The sequence below is a fragment of the Salminus brasiliensis genome, chromosome 16 (genome assembly GCF_030463535.1).
Source record: "Salminus brasiliensis chromosome 16, fSalBra1.hap2, whole genome shotgun sequence".
Classification (NCBI taxonomy): Eukaryota; Metazoa; Chordata; class Actinopteri; order Characiformes; family Bryconidae; genus Salminus; species Salminus brasiliensis.
The window spans coordinates 25481553-25500747 of NC_132893.1; positions in this window are offsets into that span (position 1 = coordinate 25481553).

The window sequence follows — 19195 nt, forward strand, 5'->3', positions numbered from 1 at the left end:
GAGCTCTCCTTCAAAATATGTAATGTGGCCAGGGTTGCCTACACATGTTTGTACAGCTTTATCTATGTATGCTATTGTGAGCTGTGCTTGGTTCACTCAAGAACCTTAACGGAACAATATTTTTGTACATTTTGCAAAATAATCCCTTTAAGGTAAAGGTTCTATACCAACTGAAGATTACATCCATGTATCTTTAAGACTGCAGAAGGTTTCTTCCCTTAAAGGCCAATCTCTTCAAACAGCACATTTTTCACTGCTGAGGATTTGTTTTGTTTTCCAGTGATCGTTTCCTTTTCCCAGGTTATACAGGCCATGTTTTATTTGCAACCTTTTTATTTTTTATTGGGATTGTCTGGCTGGTTTGTATCTTAAGAGAACGTTTTTTTTTCTTCCATTAAGAATATCTTAGTATCAGACCTGTATAACTCTTCAAAGCTTCTAATCCACACCTCTGCCTTAAGCTTATTCCTGACCTTGTAAGGAGCTATCACTTCCACTCTAGTTTGACAACACAAGATAAAAAAGCAGCTCATCAAAGAGTTACTCCATACAGTCCCCCTGCTGGATAGATACTGTATCTTGTGTAATACATGCATATTAAAAATTAACAATGAATTATTAAAATGCATTTATAACACTCTGCGGCAGAGGCATCAGGCAATATGCAGTGAATTAATGGGAGCTATACTGAGGGGAAATGATCAAGTGCTTCCTATAGTTAATATGCATAACATGTCCGTTTTGCAGCATTTGGGACTCATTTCAGGAGTGTGGAAATACTGCAGCACCTCTTTGCATTCCTGATCAATTTTACCACGCAACACACTTTCTCCCAGCAGAGTGACTGGAAATGTCAAAATTCATCTTGGGTCACCAGATCATTCATTTATGAGAAGAGGGTGCTGTTAGGATAATCTGTGCCTGGAATAAGTATAATTTTTCAGCTAATGGGCAATAAAAAGCTGTGCTGCTCCAATGACACAAGATGGTAATTATGACCCACTATGTTGATTATGATCCAGATTTCCCACCCTAAATATTTGATGTGTTCCCTCAGCTGTTATAGAACATTGGCATATTAATCGCATCATCATTTTAATTCATTTTATTGGTCTCTTGATAACCTATGAGTGTTTAAACATTCCCTCTTAGCTTTAGCCTGAACGTTTATTGTTTGAGTAATAAAAAAGGAAATGCAAGAAGATGGTAATCTTTTTGGTCAGTAGGCAGTTTACTGTACAATATGTGAAATTCTTAAAGCAGTGACTCAACCACGCTGTTAAAACAACCAGATTCTTAAGGAATGTTCGGAGGTTCATTTCGAAATTTTGAGGAACCTGTTAAGGTGCTTTAAGAAATATTCAATAAAAGCTTTTTAGAAGAAAATCGTCTTGAAGGTTTCATAAAACCCCTAGACATATGTTTGATGTATGAATTTGCTTCTTGCTTTGGAGCTAAAGCTAGCATGTAATGGAAGCTTTTTTTAACCAACTGCATTCCTACATCTACACAAGCTTGCCTCAATCCATGTTGACTAATCACAAATTCTCTTCATAATCACAAATTCTTCATAGTGCAGGTTTAAGACACTGTACCCAGCTTTTCAGTGGCAAATCACTCTCTAATGTGAATGCAGGAAATGAGGACACTGCCATCATAGTTTTGCCTTTGAACTTCCAGTGTTTCTCTGTTGACTGTTTATTGCTGAAAAGGAGTTTATTAAAAAAAGCTAAGAAGACTGTATGTTAGACTTAGTGAAGTAATGTATTTTATACAGATGGTTTCTGTAAGGTAAGGTCATCAAAAACATCCCACAGGTTTTTTGACTTCCTAAATATGTACGAGGCTGAATAAGGTAAATACAGTATAACATTTGGAGGCTGAACATACACTGCTTTCCTTCGATATATTCTGAATGTCTCATCAAGAGCTTTTCACACGACAATCTAAAAATCACTCTTTCTGCTCTGTCTCTTTCTGCTCTGTCACTTTTTGTTCTACCTCTGTCTGATCTGCCTCTTTCTGCTCTGTCACTTTCGGCTCTGTCTCTTTCTACTCTGCCTCTTTCTGCTCTGCCTCTTTTGGCTCTGTCTCTTTCTGCTCTGTCTCTTTCTGCTCTGCCTCTTTTTGCTCTGTGATTTTCTGCTCTGTCACTTTCTCATCTGTCTCTTTCTGCTCTGCCTCTTTCTGCTCTGCCTCTTTTTGCTCTACCTCTTTCTGCTCTGTCTCTTTCTGCTCTGCCTCTTTCTGCTCTGTCTCTTTCTGCTCTGTCTCTTTCGGCTCTGTCTCTTTCTACTCTGCCTCTTTTGGCTCTGTCTCTTTCTGCTCTGTCTCTTTCTGCTCTGCCTCTTTTGGCTCTGTCTCTTTCTGCTCTGTCTCTTTCTGCTCTGCCTCTTTTTGCTCTGTCATTTTCTGCTCTGTCACTTTCTCATCTGTCTCTTTCTGCTCTGTCACTTTTTGCTCTGTCATTTTCTGCTCTGTCACTTTCTCATCTGTCTCTTTCTGCTCTGCCTCCTTCTGCTCTTCCCTTTTTTTTGCTCTACCTCTTTCTGCTCTGCCTCTTTCTGCTCTGCCTCTTTTTGCTCTGTCTCTTTCTGCTCTGTCACTTTTTGCTCTACCTCTGTCTGATCTGTCTCTTTCTGCTCTGCCTCTTTCTGCTTTGTCTCTTTCTACTCTGCCTCTTTCGGCTCTGTTTCTTTCTGCTCTGCCTCTTTCGGCTCTGTTTCTTTCTGCTTCCCTTATGAAAGGTCAGAAGCACTGCATTTTGATTCGGAAGGCGGAAAATCACTCACAAACCTCAGGTGGTGACTATGCAACGTTAAGTAGCACCTGTCCAGCACAAACCTTAAACACAAAAATAAGGAATTGTGAAATACGGAAAAAAGAATAAACATAAACATCTAATGACAAGGACCACTAGCTAAAGAAGTAAGGGCTCTTTTTATGATTTCAGTGGCTAGCAGCATCTTTACTAATGCAAAAGAAGATGACTGATAACATTTAGACTCCAAAAGGGCTGTGGCTAATGGTTTAGCTAATATTTGAGAATATTTAATATCGTAACATTAGCAAACGTGTGAGGCTGTATGCCTGCAGTTACTCTTGCAGCTATGTAACTATGCTTTGTAGCAACAGTTAAAACCAAATCCCACCAATTATGGATTAGTTGACTGACTCCATTTAAAACAAAGGAAACTTCATGGTAACATTAACTGAGCTGAACACCCAGCCTACCCTTTATGACTGCAGTCTACTCATTTATTAGCATTAGCGAGGAGCTATGACTAAACAAGAAGCTTCTGTAACACTTAATATCCAGCACTGCATGAGCCACTTAATATGCAGTAAAAATCAGGGAATACTGAGTCTGTAAAGAATCTGTATCAAATATATGCTATGTAGTGGGGCAGCGGGGAATAGGGGACAGAGGCTTGTGTGCTGTAATGTGTTTATGGCCCAGTGGGAGCTCACTGCATCAGGCTATGTCACTGTATCCTCTCCTGCTGCTTATCTTATCTGCAGAGATGGGCTTTGACCTTCTGTCTCCTCAACGATGCTGCTGCACAGGAGTTCAAAGCCTTACAGACAGCCCAGAGAACAACATCCACATCAGGAGAGAGAGAGAGAGCGAGAGCGAGAGAGAGAGAGAGAGAGAGAGAGAGAGAGAGAGAGATAGAGAGAAAGCAAACATGCGTGAAAAGAAGGCATAGCGCCTTAACCCTGTCAGCCCCACTTTAAAGCCTTTTCACTTTTGCTTTAACATTGAACTGTAACATATTATAACTGGTATTACAACTAGAACCTATCCCTATAAGTGTTCTCTCCCCAGATTCAATAACACCAAATATTATAGCTAGAACCTATCCTAACCCCAGATTCAGCAACGGAAAATATACCAGGGAACCTATCCACCTAATTATTTACATATGAGAACCTCTCTGCCTATTCCCACATTCAGCAAGATCAAATAATCTCGAAATAATTATTGTCTTTTGATTAAGAAGGTGCGACTAAATTAATGACTTAATCAATCTTAATGACTTAATTAATCACATGATCAAATTGAATTGAGTAACCAGGTCAAACCAAAACAACAACACAAAGATGGTGGATGAAAATGGCTATAATAAACAAAGACTCAAGCAGTGCTTCAGGCTGCTGGACAGAAAATACATGTACATCACTTTTACTCAAAGACGTCAGAAGCAGCAGCGCTCTATACAGTGTGCAGTTTCATCTGATCGACCGGTCTGATAGGGTTAATGGAAAAACACACACACTCAGAGAGAGAGAGAAAGAAAGAGAGAGAGAGAGAGAGAGAGAGAGAGAGAGAGAGAGAGAGAGAGACAGAAAGAGCTACCCTGCTTTGAAGGGTCACTCTTCCCCTTCCGACAAGCTGAAGCAACATTTACTACATGGTGGGACCTCACCCCAGGAAGCGCTTTCTGGAGAGAGATTTTAAAATGCTTGCATTTAATTACATTTACCCAGGCTGCACCATGTTGCTTTAATTATCCCCCTCAGGATGAATCCTGTTCCACTGTGGAAATATTTACCCGTCTGAATGAGCAATCCATGTTGCAGATTATCAGATATTTACACACATGCCATGTTTTCTTTATAGATCAGTGAAGGATAAAATGAATATTCTGAAATAAAGTTTGAAGGTTTTGGAAGAACCGTTCCTGGTTCAATAACCAAGAACAACAACTGATCTCTTCAACAATATCATGGCATTGCTGTTTTTAGCTTTTCACACAGTACTTTTCTATTCAGACTTTAGTTTATATATTAAAGATGAATTCTTTCCAAGTAGAATACTTAAAAGATCACACAGCCAGAGACACTACTAGTGTAATAAATGATTCATGCCTACAAAACTGAGCCTACTATCTTTTTTTAGCAGGTCCTCAGTCAGTCTGTCCAGTTGTACATCCTATAGAAGGAAATTCATATCATGGCCATCAATTCTTTATTGTGGCACTTCAACAAGAACACAACCGCCAACTGCTTTATAAAACAATACATAAATGTACAGAACTGTGCAGACATTTAAGGACATCTGAGTGTGTTATTTAAAATGTTTTCTCTTGTAAATCACATTTATTAGAAAAATCCAGGAGAAAGTAACAGAAAAATCCTTATTGTGAAGAAAGTAGTTGAGATCTTGTGAGCTAGTTTGAAGAACACAGTTTGGTTCCAGATTTCTCCTGGATGCTCCTTAGCCAGTGTGTCCATTTCTTTAATTCCAGCAGCAGCTCACCTGATTTAACACCATTAAGCACTGATTTACCAAACCAGGTATTGGATGATGACTATAAATAATACTGCCATAAGAACAGCTCAGAAGATTTTAATGAACACAGTGGTGCAAACTTTCTGTATGAATGTTATTATTATTTATTCTAATATTAATGTTAACTGGGCAAATAAACACTTACTGCCCATATAAAGGTCTCCATTAATCATTTTTACAGGTGCCTAAAACTTTTGCACAGTACTGTATTGTTTTGTGTCCTGTGTGGCATGCCATTCGGTATATAACAATCTTATATATACAAAAAGTCACAGTATAAAAACAGATTATTTATAAATGGTGATATAAAAGGATTAGGACTGTATTTGTTACACAAAGCCACACAAATGTAAAAAAAAAGGAAAGTAGGACATTTAGGCACTTTAGGCACTTTAAAATTGATCTTCTGTAAAAAGAAGGTGTCGGCATGTTTCACTACATGGTTCATAATCCATGTAATAGCCCTCTAATGTGTAAAAATCCATCCTGGGTCAGAAGTGATGATTAGCCTGACCATTCATTCGTAATGCCGGGTCAGTAAGTCAGAGAGCGCCCATTTCTCTCTGGCGCCATATGAAGGTCAGCACACTCACAGTCAGTTCAGTCCAATTCAAAAGCACTGAGCTACCCAACCTGCTATTGCCATTCTCTGTCCAGTTAAAGAAGCAGTATAATGCAATATATAAGGCCATTATAGAAGGGCCTGTGACCTCATTAAGACTATAATGATGGCCTGTAGATTATACCCAGGCTAGGCACTGGACATTGCATATAGACAGGATATTATACAGGGAGGGAACTCACTTGTCAAATGATGAGAAAGAGTGAATACAGCTTTTTTTTTTACAGTGATCGTTTTTTGAATCCAGCAGATGCTTTGTTTTTGTCAGTATCAGCAAAGTGCTTGAAGCAATATGGCACTGATCTATGTAGGCCACAGAAGATGATGCTTCCAGTCGCATAATCGTCTTAGCTAATGCATACAAGGACATTTAATATACAGAGCACTTTGCATATTCTGTCCCTCAGCTCTTCCTTGTGAGAATAGCCGTGCTATTCTCCAATTCCATACCTGTGGACACTGAAGAAGGACTTAGCAGAAACTTAACGATTTAGACAAGCTGTTAAAAAGGCTGAAACTGATGTTGATATAAAACATTACCAGCAAATTCCATTTCCACAGCCCACATAGGCTACATTCACACTGCAGGTACAGTGGCCCAAATCCAATTTACTCAAAAAAAAAATTCTAGTCTGTTTACACTATCTTTATTCTGTGGCCTGTATCCACCATTCACTTGAACATTTCACGCTCCTTAACTGATGCGCATGCATTAAAAAGAGGTAAGAGGTAAATAAGTCATCAGTCACAGCTTCTTCCATAACATGTTAACATGCAGTGGAGGACAGCTGCAAATTCAGAAGCTAAATATTATAAGAGCCAGGAGATTTTCATGATGGGTCTCTGTGGGTCTCTGTGTCATAGCAGGTGCCTTCTAATTTAGTTTAAACAGAGACATCGCCCCAAATATTTATGAGGTCTGTTACCTCACTAGCCCACCACTAAAAAACCTCCCCCTAACTGCTCATTTTTCCTTCTCCTTAGAGCGCATTTATGACGACTGTTGAGTTGGATCGATGTTAAAGTTGCATGAATTCCAATCTGGCTGTTCTTAGTCGCATTGCCACGTATGGGATATGGACAATTCCGGAAATGAAAATGTCAGCTTCAGTGTGTTTGTTGCCATTCACACTGACACACAGATACTACATCTTTTAGGATTTGGGCCATCTTCACCTGCTGTGTGAACATTGCTTTAGACAAGCTTTTTGAACCCTTAAAAACTCTTTGTTGGGAAATACAGAGTGCAGAACTGTGGAGAACTTTACTCTTCCACAATTATAAGTAGCCTTCCATTGTTTGTCTGTTTTGTGAGGAGAAAAGAGGATCTTTTTGCACTGGAAGAATTTTTAAAAAAGATTATGCATTTTTTTTGTAGGTGCAAAAAAACTATTTGAAGAGAATATGTATATGTATATGTTGCTAAAAAAATGATGTTGAAATTTATTTGCATTTTATTCAGTGTATATAACAGCCTTTTTAGTAAGAGCAAAAAAACAAGGTATTTATACTAGAAATGGTGACACTCAAATGGAAAATCACTGTTTTTGTCACACAAACTCATAAAAAAGTTTAAAAAAAAAAGACCATGAAACCAGACCATGATGCTGGTTTGTTACAACTGACTCTAGATTACTGATAACAACAAAAAACTAACAGAGCCTTATTTTAATAAAAGACTAAGATCTGACCTCAGTGCCTCAACAAAAGGAAATAAAACAGAGCACACTGAGATGCAGCTGTTGCTGTCTCTTTCTCTGTCTCTCTCTCTCTCTCTCTCCTCAGGGGAGGTGTGTTTGACAGTATGAGACTGGTGCAGACGCCTGCAGTGGGGTCACAGCCTCAGCCTGCCAGACAGATTTGACGTCAGCTTGGTATGTGTGGACGTAGCCAGTGGCTAAATTACAACCGCTGGGGGAGAGCACAGTGTATTGGCAGGAAAAGGTGTTCACTTCCTTCATCTCTCTGTTTGCCTGACTGATAGGCTCGACTCACCTGACAAATAGCTTTCCTCTACAAACCTGAAGGCCCACATATCCAGAGGCGAGAGAGAGAGCCCTATCTGGCCAGGGTTGACTGGGGATCCTTTTTTTTCTCTCTCGTTCATTTTGCTCTCTTCAAAAATCAATGTGAACTATATATATGTGTGTGTGTGTCTGCAGCTTATGACAGAATGAGACGATGCATGAGTTCAGAGCCCCTTTCAAAACCATTTGTGTGGATCTGGGTATAAAAACCAGTCTAAATTAATTTCTACATGTTTTCATTTTCATTATCATGATCATTTTCTAACTTGTCTTAAATATTAAACCAGCTGTTATTAGTCTTTTAAACTGATAAACAGATATACAGTGGCATGCAAAGGTTTGGGCATCCCTGGTCAATTTCTTTCCTGTGAAAAGTGAGTAGAAGATGAACTGACCTTTAAAAAGCAACAACTAAAACACTCTTTTCAACATTTTAAGCACTATTTGTGTATTATATTTTTTGTAAAGTGAAAAAAGAAAAGAGGGATATGCTACATTTCTCACCCCAAGAGAGATTTGTGCTCACTCATAACTTTTACCAAGCTCACAATACTACACAATTTTAGCCCCAATTTTCAAGTCGCCGGCTGTTTTTGGAGATTGGCTGTGAAGCTGTGTGTGAACTGCTGAAAGACGTGATCTGAGAGCTTGGCGACTCTAAATCTAGTAGTGTGAAAAGTGTTGTGAAAGTTAGTGCAGTGACTATCTACAGCCAATCTGATAACCGGGGGGGGGGGGGGAGTTCATTCATTTTCTCATCCATATTCTTTTCTCTTTCTTCTGTGTGTATTCACAGCAAATCAGCACACAGACAACCTGTATTGCTTGTTTCTCATCCGTTTTAGGAGAGCAGACATACTTGTTCCTCCTGGTGAAACATCTCGTAATTCGTGACCCTGTGTCGCTGATCAGTCATGTAGTGTGCAAACCACAACCACTAAAAGATTTCCGATTACAAGACAAGAAGTTGTGTAGTGTGAGAAGTACAACAGAAAACTCTGAAAGTCTTGTGGTTGAACCTGGCATAAGGAGTCAGACCTGAATTAGCTTGTTAGGGCTTTGCTTGCTCACAATCATGATAGGGGAAGGCCAGGTGATGAATTGTAAACTTTATAATATAATGGTAACTATATACTATATAGTGCAGTATTTGGGGTTCTGCCATTTTGTAGTGCTGTACAAAAAAATAGTGCCAAATTTTCAGTGCACTGTAACAATCCCACAATGCACCATAACATATTGTGTACAAATGTTGTACACTAAATGAACATGGAATGGCCATAATCCATTGTTTGGTTTAAAGATTGATGTGTAGCTTCTCTGAGGAAGACCAACGGTCCGATTGTTTATGTGGTGTGTTATGCTGTCACATAATGAGGGCACAGTTTCAGACATAGTTTCAGACTCCTCAACCCCTTATCCCATGATCAGCAGCCTTGGGCTCCTCTAAGCAGCTGCCTTGATAAGTAAAATGCCCACAAAGCAGGAGAAGACTATAAGAAGATAGCAAAGTGTTGCAGGTAGTCATTTCCCCAGTGCATACTGTAATTTACCAATGGCAGTTTCAGAGATACTTGCTGTAGGATTGCAAGAATGACTGTTTTGTGTCCAACCGAAATATCAGTCAGAGCTGAAACACTCCTTATAATGTCTGTGTAAGTGGGCGGGGCTAAACTGTGGCAGGTTGAACATGTAGACATAGGGATTTATGTCTACACATTTAAAAGATAGTGTCTAGGAAACCAGATCCATCTTCTGACAATGGAAGCCTTATTGTTCCAAGGCATAAGTGATTTAATGCACAAGATCCAAGAATATTTTAGGACCACTGATTGGTCACTTTTTTTCCCTACTTGTGGTCACTAGTGTCCTGTTCCCCATCTTCTCTTGTCCCTTTAGAGCTGTGCTATTAAAGTTAACTGTGGTGGGTTTTACTTGCCATTGTGTGCTGGGAGCCTGTTCCCAGCTGCTCCTAGCACAAAATAATAAAATTGTCAAAAATAAATCAATCTCTTTCCTAAAGTTTTAAGTTAGTCTGGGTAACTACTAATCTAGACTAACTTAAAACATTTATCTCAAAATGTTCCAGACATCATACAGACATTCACACTTATATTATGCATTCAGTTCTTAAGGAAGATTCCAAGATCGGAGAACCTGGTTCTTTTGCATTTCTAGGAACAAACTTATTCCCTTATTCGCTCCCCAGACTCCCTCTCTTGCTGAGAAAGCTGCCGAGAAATTTAATCAGCCCATTAACTATTTACCCAATTATCTCACCAACAACTCCACCAGCAAGCAATTTCCAATGGGCTGAGAATCATGTAGTTTTAGCATTCAGAGAGTGAGAGAGAGAGAGAGAGTGAGTGAGAAAGAGAGAGAGAGTGAGAGAGAGAGAGCAGCTTCCGAGCAGCATCTTGTGAGGCTGAGGAGAAGGATTAAAGCTGGGTTATTTCTCGCAATCAGCACAGGCGACGTGTGCTGTTCAAACACGGAGCTCAGTACAGGGAAAGCCTCAGCTGCTTCTGGATGTCTCTGTAAGCCAGACTCAAGCTGCGCCTCTGATCCGTTCTTCTGCAACATCCTAATGTCAATGTCCTTCCAGTCTCAGACACTGAAGCTTAGACTTATGGAAGCGAGCAGAAGGGAATGTGAAATTCTGCTTCGGTTCGAAATCCTTCCTGCAAGTCGGAAGTTTACAAAGCCACATAATCCACAACCTGGATGTACTTCAGACCAGCCCTCATCTGTAGACCAGTTGGGATCCTGGAAGGAACTTTGAGACACCCAGAAATGTTTCCTTATTCAGTGTTGTTTCAGAGGAAATTGTATTTCGAGGCGAGCAAGAACATTGCCAGACAGAGTGAGTGAGAGTCAGTAGTGCTCTCCTGAACTCCTGGCCACGGATGCCTGTGGTATTACCTGAGATTGAACTTGTTTCCAATCTGCTTGGTTTTATTGTCGTAGTCCAGCCCAGTAGTTTTTAGGTATAACCCCACCTTGTCCTTCTGTGTGCTCTGTTTTATGTTTTCATCTTTTTGTTGACGTCGGCCATGTGCCTCTTTATCCACACATCTTAGTGATTATGTACTCCTTATGTCTCCACCCTTGGCCCCACACACTTCTCAGTGGTTCCATATGTGTCTTGTTTCTAGTCTAGCTCCTTTGTAATCCCCATCGAGTGTTTCCTATTTCGTCTGGTATATGTAGTCCTGTGTTTTTGCCAGGTCTTGTGTGCGTGAATATGCTCTATTGTCGTCATAGATATCTCTATGATTTTGACTTCAAGTTCAGTTTCTTTTTGTCAACTTCCAGTTGGTGCAATTTGGACACATTGGAGTCTTCAAATGGCTAAATGGAGCGGTCCCCTAGTTCCAGCTTTATTTAAATGGCTGTAGAATCGTCATTTCAAATCATTAAAGTTGGTAGAACTGCTGATCAGAACTTGCGGAATATAAACTGTAGCATCATTGGTTACAGGCATGCTGTTATAGTAATGTTATTCAGCTTCTATAATTGTAATTGTGAGGTTGAGGGCCTGGGAATAATTATGAGTCCTGACTGGATATACATTTGTCTAGGTGTTACCTATCCAAAGACCCCAAGATTATTAATATAGCTGTTGTAGTTGAAGAGCTATAATTGCTACATTTTGGGTCTGTTATTCCAGGCATTTTTCAGTTCCAGTTACATTTCTCAATTTATCCATTTAACACTTGCATCTACGTGATATTTTAAACTGGAAATCAACATAAAGTTACAAATCTAAAATTGCTTTTTCAGATGGCCTCATTCACATGGCCACATTCACATGGCCCATTCTTTGACTCTTGGTCAATTCTTGGATTCCTGTCATGTGTATTGTTTAGTGTATTTTGGAAAGTAATAGTATTTTGCACCAAAATGAACAGTAACAGTAAAACAGTCACTTGCGCTTTTAACAGCAAAAGATTTTCTACATTTCACATGGGGAAAAATATACATTTTATATTTTTTTACAGATTAAATGTTTTTGTGATCATATGTGGTTTTCGACATGTTCACATGTGACTTTCTTTGCAAGATATGAGGTTATGAGGTCAAAGACTTTTTCTACATTGTACTACTAATAGTATCTACACTGTATCAAAATTCAGCAATCAGGATGAATCTGGAAAGGGTGTAGCGTGGACAGAATTTGCCGCATAAGTGGCGCACAGCAGTAAAGTAGCCGCGGTGTCTGCTTTTTTATTCATCTGAGTGAGGGAGACGCAGGCTAGAGAGGCTGCAGAGCCGCTGGCAGTGAGTGGGAACGGCCCAGGCAGCTCCACAGCCTGTTTCCATGGCAATGTTAAGCGCAGGTCCTCCATGCTGAGCCATGACTTTCTGCCAGTGATCCCCCTCTAAAGTGAAATGTTAATATTTCATCCACATCTACACACTTTCGCCCAGAGTGAAGAATTCAATCAGTCAGGACAGTGACTTTCATTTAGCACTGTTGATACTGATACCGTCACACTGACCATGTCTAATAGGTCTAATATGAGGGTGCTTTATTGGATGCATTTATAGAGCAAAAGCCATTGTAGTGTTTATTGATAGTGAAAGTAGAGCTGGATTTAAATGCAGTATGAATTTTTCCCTTAAACATACCACATGCATATCATTTTAACTTTTTAACCAACAGCCTGGTGCTGACAATCACTTTCAGAAACACATTAAAGACCAACTAAGTTTGTTTTAATGAGCAAACAGATGAATAAATCTGTACAGTACTGTAAATACTGTATTTGTGACAGATTTCCACTAGTGTTACATTGAAAATAAGGCCTAATATTAGTTCTAATTCTACACATTTTATCCTGTTATTGATGTCAGCACATATCGCCCTCATACCTGTTAGCTATTTAAACCACATATGAGTCAAAAGAGTTTCTATATGAGCTTTTAACAAACAAACTCTTCATATACCAAAGAAGACACATGACGTGAAGTCTTACTGTGTTTTATGTTAAGAAAACCTTTGCAGTTTTCGATCTTACTTAACCCTTAATTAATTGTTGACCTTTTATTTAGTAAGTAAATGTCTCTGCAGAATTGAAAAGGTCAGTTTCCACACACTCCATGCTATTGATGTTTATGAGTCAGAAGCTGAAGAGGTGATATTGCAATAGCAGAGTTGAACATCTGGACATCAAAACGAGACAGATTGGCTACCAAAATGTCAGACCTATCACACAAGAACATAAAGACTAAGAATAGAACCAGTTATTCTTGCATAAATGCCAGCTACTATACATGTTTTACATTAAATGTTAACTTATTCAGCTATTTCTCTAAATGATTCATTAACTACTATGAATTATTCATTACCCACAATATAATCATCATTAACCACAATTAATTATTCAGTGACTATTCTAGATAATGTAACTACTTTTAATTATTCATTAACTACAATGAAATATTCATTAACTACTATGGATTATTAAATTATTCTACATTATGTAACTACTATGCATTATTTGATGGCTACTCTAAATTTTGTAACTAATTATTCATTAAATACTATGAATTATTCATTGACTAACCACCAGAATTTATTCATTACTATGATAATTAATAAATTCATGTCATTAGTCATTAATGACTATAAATTATTCATAAACTACTATGAATTATGCAATGACTACTCTAAATCATTTAACTACTGACAATTATTCAGTGACTACTCTAATTTCTGTATGAACTACTATACATTATTCAGTGATAACTCATTGATACTTTTATAATAAAATGTGCACACAGTGTAAAGAACAGCTACTTTGTTCGAATGCAAACACATTTTTGGACAACAGCATTGAGTAGAGTTATGTAGAGTTTACCTTTAACCAGAAATTATTTAGGTGTTCGTAAAGGTAACCCAAAAAGTGTTACAGGTCTTCTCTGCATAACAGGGTGTGCCAAATACTCCACTACACCTCTCTCCTAAATCTAAAAGTATCAATGCTGAATTAGTATTTTACATATTTTACAATTTTACAAGGCATTATCACACAGTTGGCTGTCAGTGTTTGGTGGAAATTACCATCTCTGTGTAATTTACTGAAATTCTTTTTTCACTCTGGCCTTTAGGCAGCATTACAGAGTGGAGTGAGGAAAGCTGAAGGAGGCTCGTTACTTCAGGGAAAAACATGCTTTTTCAGTCAGTCATTTGACACATGTCTCACTTAAAGGATTTTTGTGTCTAGACAGTAATTTATGAGGCATTCTCCCACTGCCACACACATGCCAAAGACGCCCTGAAATGATGCCTCCAAGGACTCATTTGGTGTACTGGTGAAGGAACGTAGATGAGAACGGGTTGCTAAGCCTTTGAAGTTGAAGGCAAACTTAATCGCCTCCACAATCCAGAAAGACAAAGCCTAGGCCTCAAACAGCCTCTTATCATGGCTGGCATTTATACAAGAAGAAGAACTCGTTCTATTCTTAGTCTTTATGTGCTCGTGTGATAGGTCTGACATCTTGGTAGCAAATCTGTCCTGTTTTGATGTCCAGATGTTCAGCTGTGCTATTGCAATATCACTTCTTCAGCTTTTGACTGAAAAAACCCATCATTACCATGGAGTTTGTGGAAACTGACCTTCTCATTTCTAACAGGGAAGATTTTGGAGCAGGTGTTATCCCGGGTGGCAGCAATTGGCAGTCTTCTCAAGCTGCTTTTTAACCATGGATTTGTGCAGATATCCAGCAGGGAGGACGTTACAGTCTACAACTTTTTCTGATTTGCCGGCTTAACAACACACTGTTTTTGCCCTTGGATCAGACAATCACACAGCCTGCACTTTCATTGCCATCTTCTTCAGTGCCTGATTGCTGTTGTTCTTTTTTATGTCTTGTTCTCTGCTCCTCAGACTCTTTGCCAGTCTCACGGAGTAAATATTGTCGATGTCACATAAAAAAAAACAAAACGTTATCATATCAGGTCATTTTGCAACATTTCTATTGGTCCATTTATCATGATTATCTTGTAACAATGCATAACACCTGTTCAGGGAAGATCTGTACATACACTATATGAACAGAAGTATTGGGACACCTGCTCTACCGTCCAGGAAATGCTTTATACCAGATTTTGGACCACTGCTGTGAGGATTTGATGGGTCAGGATGTTGGATGATCATCAATTCACTTCATCACCAACTTATCCCAAAAGTATTGGATGGAGCCAAGGGCATCATATGGGGAGGGTGGGGGCAGCTCTCCTGGATGGAGCAGCATCATTTCAGAGAACACAGTTTCACTGCTCCACAGCATTAGTCATGGTGCCAAAGGTTCATGGTTTATCTGCTCCAGAGAGTCCTATTGTATTGGCTGTACTTCTCTATGGGTTCTAGTCAAGCTGTGTGTGTGTGTGTGTGCAATTGCACATCTGTGTCAGCAATGGGTACAAACGAAAGTAGCTGAATGCATTTAATGGAAGGGGTGTCTACAAACATTTGGACATATAGTGTATCCTGCAGCAAGTGAACAGTGAGTTCTTAAAGGTGATGTGATGGAATCAAGAAAAATAGGCAAACATACAAATCTGAGCCACTTTGAGGGTTGTAATTGTGATGGCTAGACCCAGTACATCTTCAGAACATCAGGCAGGTCTTGTGGAGTGGTCCCAGCAGTCTGTACCTACCAAAAGCAAACCAGCAATTGGGTCATGAGCACCCAAGGTTCATTGATGTGATCCATGGAGGCCCCACTCCACAACGTACAGGACCTGCTGCTAATGTCTTGGTACCAGATACCACAGTACACCAAGTTTTAGTTACATAATTATACATTCATTTTTGGCTTGTCATGAACTGGCTTTCCTTATATTGTGTGTGTGTGTGTGTGTGTGCATGTGTTGGTGGGCGGGGGTGTAAATGAGAGTATTTGAGATGTTAAAGTTGTGCTTTTTAATGTAGGTGTCTTAACCTGCTGTGATGTTTTGAATGTAGTGTATTTTTGTCTTGTCTTGTTGTCTGATGTTCTTTGTACATTTGTGTTTTTCTGTCTACATAAAAAAAAAAGAATTAAAACACTCAAAATAACAACGTTCCTTAGTTGTTCGCTGCATTTGAACTTCTATTTCTTTTATTTGGTGAGCTCCTGTCATGGGCAGAGCTCAGGAACAGAGTGTTCAAGAGTCTTTTGTACTGACTGAATCCACAGAATATTTATTTACAGGGTTCACAGCAGATTCTGAATTGTGCTATATGTGGCAACACAGACATACAGACTAAGTGGTAGGTGGGTAGGCCGATATTGAAGTGTAAGTATTTATGATCCAAAATATATCTGATACACTGTATATATGTTTTTTTGGGACAAAACAAAGGATTTTAAACAGATGTAGTGTATAAACTGGAGAGATGTCCCAAAGCGCATACTATAATACTAATAATACAGGACAGTACAATACAGTACCAACAGAACTGCAATAATTACTATAGTTTGTATAGTAGTACACAATTTGGAAAAAAGTATTGGGACACCTACACATTACACCTACAGGAGCCTTATGACATCCCATTCTAAATCCATAGACATTAATACATTTTCAAATGCACACAAACAGTTTGTCTAGTCCCTGTAGAAAAGCATTACCAATAGGACTCTTTATCTGGAGCAGGTAAACATAAACCTGTTGGCATCATGCCTAATGGCAGGTATAGGTTAGAGGGGAATAAATCCCCCCAGCATTGAGCTTTGGAGCAGTGGAACTTCGCTATCTGGAATGATGGCGCTACAATACTTGGGACGTGGGATGAGTTGGGAAGTCAGGATGAGGTGGGGTGGTGATCATCCAACATCCTGACACTACCAATGCTCTTGTTGCTGAATGCAATTGAATCCTCATAGCAATGCTCCAAAATCAAGTAGAAACCCCTCTCTAGACAGTACAGGCAGTTATTCCAACAAAAGCAGGATAATCACTTTCTTCCTTTTGATGTTGGAAACGATAGATGAGCAGGTGTCCCAATACTTTTGTCCATAAAGTTCATGTCTAATAACATCTATATTTCTATTTTCTATATTTACAGATATCTTCATCTATATCTCTTTGTACTGCTTTACTGGTACTGTATCCTCATTCTTTCTGAACATGATGATGTATTCAGGTCACGTTTTTATGAAAAAAGCACCAGCAGATCTCTGCTTGACCTGCATGACCTTTCAGAACTTTTATGGTTCGAAGTCTTTAGTTTGTCAGTTTGTCAGTTAAGGTTGTCTCTGAAGCATGTGCACCTTTGAGAGTCCTCGAGCTGGTGGAAGTGAAAGTGCTATAGCTACCACTCACCCTGCCTTTTAGCAGTGTGTCTCCATGTATCTTCTAGCTGTACCACATCCTGAGTAAGTGAATTCAGGCCCGCATGAAAGCTTTGTCAATGTTCAGCCCTTATTGCTCTGTCCTTCAACCCTTCAACAAAACATATCAGGAAGGCTTTCGCATGCAATCCTTTTTACTGTGGTATAATACTGAAAAAGGTCAAAAAGTAGGTGGGTCAGGATCTCCATTTGTGTGATTTGCTGTACTTTATAGAAGAGCCTGGTTGGAGAAATAAAGCCTTCAGCTTTATCATTGCATGTACACTATATGGACAAAAGTATTGGGACACACCTTGTAATGAAAAGATCCCTTTTCTGTGAAAGTGACCTCAGGTATGTATACAGTGTTTTTGGCAGAATTCTGTTGAGATGCTTTTTGGTAGCTGCAGCCATGCTTTGGTTTGCAGCTACAAAATAACAAAATAGGTTTAAAAAGTTTGGACACTATGCCTGGCCAGTGGTAGTAACACAGCCCTTGGCAAGTGTCACAGCTTGTAAACACCGCTCTAGGCAGTGCTCTAAGAGCTCAGCTTTTGTTTGGTTGATTTTCACTTATTCTTCTGTGCAAAAGGCTTCAAGTTATGCATTATTCTTGGGCCATCTTGCTAACGCTGCTCTTTTGAGAGTGAAATGTTCCCTGTGCCACTGGCTGAAACACAAGCCCAAAGCATGTGCTACACAGTTCTAAACAGTTAAACAGTCTTTTTTTTATCATACTTCTATCATATATTTGCTCATTGTGTCCATTTTAACTTCATCAGTCCACAGTACTCAAAAATGCCTGATGCTGAATTTCGTGGTGAGGATGCAGAACAGGTTTTCTTTTGATGACCATTATTTCTTACGTGTCACATTTTTTATGGGTTTGCTGTGCTCCACTACCCCAGAGTCTGCTAAATCTTCCTGAATATATTTTGCAGTGAAATTGGTCCTTCTAGCAATCCTATACGCAGTTCACAGTAAACCTCACACCAACTCACACCAACAAGTCTGCACAGCCTTAATGAAGACCTGGATGATGTTAATGCAGGCTGAGAAGCTTACGTCCACATCCCACAGTCATGAAATCTGTCTTCTCACAACCTGAGCTCTTCTAGTCTAGAAAAGTTAGAAACATTGATTACGTTTTTTTTTGGGTCTAATCAGACTGTCATTGGAGTGTCTGTCCTAAATGCAAGCTTGAAACCAAAACCAGTACCAGTCATATAATCTCTCCTCTCACAACCTGAGCTGTCCTAGTCTAGGAAACATTGATTACATTTCTTTTTGGTGGTCTACTGGGACTGTAATTGGAGTGTTCGTTCTAAATGCAAGCTTGAAACCAAACCCAGCACCATTCCCGCTATGAAGCATGATGGTGACAGTGCTATGCTATGAGGACATTTATCACCACCAGGAACCAGTGTACAAAGTTAATTAATGAAAAAAAAACCTTGGTTTCCCTGCAAGAAAGCTGGAGTGTACTTTCCACCTCAGCATTGCAACAAACCAGAACTTCACAGCTGAAGCTATAGGGAACAAAACGGCTGGATATCCTGGAGTGTCCCAGATAGATCCCTGACCTAAATCCAACAAACATTTTAAGTTGTAACTTAAAGATCATTCTTCATCTATGTTACCCAAGCTCTTAAAAAGTGACCTTGAGTGTCTCTGATTTAGTTTATGGTCAATGCTTGCTCAAACTGAGACCAGTGTTTCTCTTTAAATCATAAAAATGGCTCACCAGTTCATATTTTTAGTTCTACTGCCAACCTTTTTAGTCCCAGCCTGTGGCCCACATGATCGAAAGAGAATGCCTGTGAACTGAGGTGTAAACACATTAAAGTCTCATGGAGGAAGACACCAGGCAGTTCATTCAGTAACAATGAATTAATCTGGAAGAAAAGGGCTTTGAAAAGTCTCTCA